General features: G+C 42.4%; 1 long non-coding RNA gene across 1 annotated transcript in view; it reads left to right on the top strand.

The window, feature by feature from the left end:
- Nucleotides 1-1,031: 1,031 nt before the first annotated feature.
- The window catches only part of LOC108507181, a 47,043-nt gene continuing 42,074 nt past the window's right edge, over nucleotides 1,032-6,000 (top strand). The window contains exon 1 of the long non-coding RNA XR_001878022.1: nucleotides 1,032-1,101. This is a non-coding gene — a long non-coding RNA (uncharacterized LOC108507181). The remainder of the gene's footprint in view (nucleotides 1,102-6,000) is intronic.

The following is a 6,000-nucleotide window of genomic DNA, read 5'->3' as shown; positions in this document are numbered from 1 at the left end:
GCACCTGTGACCCAGCTCCATTTGAGATGGCAGAACCCAGCTCCAGAGCCTGCACGAGAGATGCTGCCAGCTCCACAAATTAGGCAAAGGTGGATAATGAACTAAGCAGGAACCTCTGTCAGCTGGGAGCTTGGTTTTTCTGACTGCCTTCACCTGAGAGTCAGTGGTATAAGGGCTCCATTTCTACTCTAGAAAAGCTAAGGGCTTTCTGCTTGCTTTGGTTGCTGTGTGTTTGACCCCACTGTCTGGGTAGGGTGGTAGAAAATCCTTGCAGCATATAAGAGGTGATACTAAAGAGGGTAACAATCTCTCTGTATTATAGTTAATGTTGGTTACCTTTTACCTTTTCCATTATTATTGATGGAATGTTTCTGTTCAGTGGACTTTTCAACATCAGATTTCATATTATCCCCCAGTGCTATTATCTTGTTCCAGAAAGAAGCTGTGGGAAGTGCTCACTTTGGTAATCTTTGAGACAGAGATTATTCCTAGAGGAGAATGGTCAGGCTAGGTTGGCTTCTGTGAACATCAGCCACAGGAAAGATCAGTCAGGCTGGAACAAACCAGCAAGGCTAGATGGGCCCTGCTCCTGTACTGCTTTTAGGTGCAAGCCTGTCCTTGCTTCCTCTGCCCCTTTTAATCCTGCTGTGGTAGGTTTTGAATGTTAACACCAGGGAATTCCACCCGAGGACAGAAGCAGCAGCAGGGTCAAGCTGGTTCATGCACAGCTCAAAGCAGGAGAGGTTGTGGGTGTTCCTACTCTGCCAGCTGTTCTGCTGAAGTTTCGCCAAGGTTGAAAGTCCTCTTCATCTGCACCTCCTGAAGTTTACTGTTTTGTTTGTGCTTCTTCTCTTTTATTTCTAGAAACTTTTTATATGATTCAATTAGAAACATTGGTGAGGAAATAACATGTTTTAAGACTGACTTTCAGACTGTAACCCTTGGTTGTTATATGGGTTCTTAAAACTTTTTTTTCTTTTTTAAGGTTTCCCAGTGTTTTAACACACAGATTAGAGCCTCCTTCATGTGGGAAATGCTTTTCTGCTATGGAGACTTGCAGAGTATTTGCCCAGAGTGGATGTGAAGAAAATGCCCTTTGTGGTAAGTGCCCCCTGGGAAGATACTGCTCTGTAGTAGGATGAACTTCTGGCTCTGTGTGGCATCAAGTAGCAGTCAATGGCTGTGTTGCTTTGTATTTACAAGGAAGGTAAATGAATGTTGCAAACTATTGTTTACAAACCCTGCTCTCATATCAAGGAGCCAAGGTAAAAGGGGGACTTTAGTGTTATTTTCTGTTAGTATATATTAACAAAGTGTCAAAACTGCCTCTCCATAATTTCTTTCTCTGCAAGATAATAATGTAAAGCCAGACTAGAAGACGGAAAACTGTCTTTTGAGAGAGTTCTTTGAAACAGTGGCAAAATAGCACTAACCACACCGGAACCTCAACCCATTCACACCCTGTAAACCTGAGCAAATAATTAGTCTCTGCAGAGTTACAGGAAGAGCAATAAAGCTTATTTTTGTGACAGGGAGAAAAAGAATTTGGTAAGCTTGATTCTGCTTTCAGTGTGTAGGTATTCCAGTGTGATTACACCTTCCAGCTGGAATTGAGATGGTCAGGGAGAGAGATTTCCTCTGGAGTGTGATATAGCTGATCTGACATAGGAAAGGGTGACTGGAACAGGGCCCATGACTGATTGGAAATGTCTCATTAAAGATGAGCGTTGCAAAGCCTGAGATTGTTCCACATTAAAATAAGATTTTTTTTTTTTAATGAAAATTGGGGAAACTTAGCTGACAATTTTAAGTTGGGCAATGGCTTAGTGGTAGGTATTGGATTGCTAATGAGCTGTGAATGTGACTGAACACGAGGTATTGATTAGGGTAGTATTTTCCTAATTTTGTTCTTAACATTTATTTACCCTTCCTTAAACTTAAGAAAAAGAATTGCTGAAGATGTGTTTAGGTCTCAGAGTAGCCACAGCTTTCTACTGGTCAACTCACTTTGTACTCAAACTCAGTAAAAATACGTTCCATGGTGCAGTCTGGTGGATAAAGCAAGATGGTATCGTGTAGTGGGAAGAGCCTCAGGTTGGGAACTATACACTGGGGTTACATTCAGATAGATCAGTGTCTGTGCACATATCCCAGAGCAGCACAGACCTGAAATGAAGTTTATGGCTGAGGCACTGCCACAGAATGGGCAGAGCTTGTATATCCCAAACCTGGAAGGCAGGTGTAAATGGGGTGACTGGGGTTACCAGTGCCTCTGCTGGGGTCAGCACCATGTGGAACTGCATTGCATTCATGCATTAATTGCTAAGGCCTCAAGTATAAATAAGTAAGTGGTTCCCAGTGGATAAATAGGCTGTTCTGCTGAATTGGTCTGAACCAACAATGTCAACAGAGCACACAGGTCTTTGGATTGGTGCTGCTCTGTGAAATCAGGCATCTTTTGTGCTGGAAGTGCTCAGAGTAACAGTCTTTTAGTGTTAATGTAGTATTTTTACTTTTAAACCTGTCCAAAATACAGAAAAAGCAAAGGGGAAAAGACAGACATTAACCAAAGATCATTTCTAGAGTACTAATTTAGCTCTTAGGCTGCAGTTCTTTTAGACAAATTGCCTCTTCTTTGAAGGTCCCTTGGGTTTTGAGGGTGGGGGTTTTTTATTTCTTTCAGGGTTTATTTTTTTCCTTCCTTCCCTCCCCTCAAAGATGCTTCTCTCCTGTCTGTAAAGCCTTCCCTAACTCCTTACCTCACAGCTCAAAGGAGGAAGAGGGGGCAGAGGGAATAATCAATGTCTGTATCTGCTTGGAATGTGTGATCTCTTGTAAAAGACACTGTACGTGCTGGAGTAGATGCTGAGAATGTGACTCTTGTGTTTGAGAGAGTGATTAGAGAGCGTGAGCCTTGGTTCAGCACAGCACTGAAGAGTTTACTTAATTTAAGCAATTGCCTAACAGCTTTGTTAGCTTACTTGTGCTATGTCAGGCTGTACCTAACACTCACACCTAAGTGTGATAAGGTGTTTTGAAGTATTAGTTGTTTTATTTAACAGTTGTTGTTTTTTTGTTTCTTTTCACTTGGAAAGTGTTCACAACAAAATGCTTTATTGCAACATCAAATGTTCTGGAAACTTGATTAACCAAGAGCTTGCAGGAATTGAATGATCAAGGAAGAAATTGCTTGTAATGGTTTATTCTATGTATATGCAAAAACTTTTACTGTGACATGGCTTTTCCTCTCCCCACAATTCCTGGCGACAAGTAGAAAGCAAATTTCTACCAGATGGTATGGAGACAGTTCAGTTCTGTGTTATGGAGGTCATGGCACAGGTGTGGGGCTGTAAGAAGACAGAAGGGCTCACTGATAAAAGCCAGTGTATTGCAAATTGCAGCTAGGAACCAGGAACCAGCTCTTCCTTGGGCTGTTACTGACACTGGAGTTACTAAAAACAGTTTTGAAGCATTTTCTCTTGCTGACAGATGTGCAATAACAGTACAGCTTCTAATCCATGTGAATAATGGACATTAAGATCTTTCCTGAAACCTTTTAAAAGTAAAACTGTGATCATAAAGAAAGTTTTCTCCTATTAACTTCCCTTCCCTGGGAGTGATGTGGGATTCTGTTAGGCTGTGAACAGCATGGTGTCAACTGTTGGAAAGCTGCTGAGCAGCACAGGTCTGTAGCTTGCCAAACCCGGGTTGGATCAGCTCAAACTTCCCCTTCTCTCAGGGAATGTGAGGCTGATCTTGGCCTCACAGTGAGAGCTGCTGCAAGCAGAGAATGCTTGCTGTGCAGTTTTGCAGAACTGATCCTGTGAATAATTTTCTACTTCACTTATTTCATAGGAGAGCTTGCAGTGTTTGAGCTCGGGCTAAATGTACATGGCTGTTTTGGACATGAATTTTCACTGACTGTTTGTCTGCATGCAGTCCTGGGTGCTGATTTAAACTTCATGTGGCAAATGTAGTAGAGGGTGTAAATCTTCATCTTGCTTCTCATCTAAACCATAAAAACTAGATAATGTGGTGCATCCTATAGCTCATGCTAAAATGAGTCATATGTATGTATGTGTGTATGTACTTATGCAGGGGTCATTACTGAAATTCCTGCTGTAATAGGTTCAACAAAATCCCTTCCAAGGGAAGTAAGCCAAACAGCTTTGCTCTCTCATCATTCCTACAGAGGTAGCCACTGGGTCCCAGCAGGGATGTCAGCATCAACCAATCTGTGTTTTGAGTGAGGCACCAGGAAGCACAGTTTTCTGGGCCTGTACTTCAGCAAAACATATGGCAGCGTCTGCTGCTCATGAAAGGCAATGGCACAGTCAAGCACTGGATCAGGACTTTCCCACTGCACAGACTGAGAGGAATCTGGTGTTCCCCACACCACTGGATTCTAGTGCAAAGCTGATTTGCATTTCCTACAGCAGCCCAAGCAGAGACTTGCTTGCAGCTCACCCGTGCAGGATCTGCACTCCCAAGAGTCAGTGTGGAAGTTTTCAGGCTAACAATGCCCACTAGCCAGCCTCAGGATGAGATTAGTGAATATCTTACATAAGGAAACAACCAAACACTGCCTTCTGTTGTAAGCTGTATTTTAACTTCAGTGTTTTAACACATATCATGTTTGATGGAGGTAGTACAGGGTGAGCACTGTTGTTCCTGATATCTGTTAGGATTAGGAATGGGCTAGTACTGGGGGGAAAGGGCATTTATCACTGCTCTGCCTTTATTGTTTGAAGTGGCATTGAAATCTATTTTATCCTGCCACCCTGAACACTGGACACTGCTGCCTCACTGCTGTTGTGCTGTCCACACTGAGATTGTTCACAGCTGTCAAAATAGAGTAGTTGCAAGTGGGCCTCTAGGTTTGTGGAATAACTTTAAAAGTATATTAGTTACCTTATTCTGTGATACTGTCATATTCTGACAGCTCTGCTTAACAGGATAAATAGCTTTGTTTTATGAGAGTCTCTTCATTGTGTCCTTTTGCTAAAGAGCATGTTCAAATTGGCATTAATGACTTGACTTCTAGTGACAATGCATTCTGGCATCTTTGAGAGCCTCAGCAATTTTGGCATCAGGTAACTGCAGGATAGCAGGAACTTTAAGCACCTACCACAGTGCTATCTGGTTTAGCAACTTTTCTGTCGTTTGGGACCCAGGAGTAGAGTAGATTTCCCTTCAGTGTAGAACGACTTTGTTATGCAAACAAGTGTTCATTTCTTCCTTTAATTTCAAATGATATTTGTGGTTTTCCAGTCTATAACCAAAGTATCAGCCTGGTGTCAACTGTAGGTGGGATTATAAGCAAGAATTGCCAAAGCATATAAAGCACATATATTCACACAGTCAGATGGTGCATGGGGGTTCTTTTCAATAAAGTACTGTATTAGTAGCTTCCATTATGCTGCTCTCCTGTGGTGAAGCATTCTGGATCAGAAGAGACCTGCTATTTCACATGTGCTCCAGCTGTTCACTTCACCCACCACAGTCAAACCTAGTATTTTCTTATTTTTAATGAGTTATGTCTGTGGAAAGTCAAAAAAAAAAAATTCCCAAGCAGAGGGAGATGGTTAGATTGTTTCCAGCATGAAGCTGGGTGAGATCACACAAGGGCCAAAGAAAGTTCTTCCCAGCCGTGTGAAATGCAGAGCTATGAGGCTGACTCATTTCCTTGACCACTTTTCCTGACAGAACAACACCAGGGGGTTTGCCTTTGTCCCTGGTGCTTTTGTTTCTGAGAGCACTGATGATTTCTGCCCCATTTTCTGGTCTCCTTTTGTTCTTGCTCTTCTGTGTTCTGGGCTCTCTATTATTCTGCTTTGATTTTGGTTTTACTGTCCTTCAGGGATGTCTCCCATCTCCTTATGTCTCAAACTACATGTGGTTCAGAGCTCTGAGTGATGGCCCCAGAATGCCATCATGTCATGGCTTTGATGCATGTCAGAGTCCAAAAAACTGAAATCCCAACACAAATCTGTGTGCAAC

The sequence above is a fragment of the Lepidothrix coronata genome, unplaced genomic scaffold (genome assembly GCF_001604755.1).
Source record: "Lepidothrix coronata isolate B3197 unplaced genomic scaffold, Lepidothrix_coronata-1.0 Scaffold243, whole genome shotgun sequence".
Classification (NCBI taxonomy): domain Eukaryota; kingdom Metazoa; phylum Chordata; class Aves; order Passeriformes; family Pipridae; genus Lepidothrix; species Lepidothrix coronata.
This window is presented reverse-complemented; position numbering and strand designations above follow the sequence as displayed.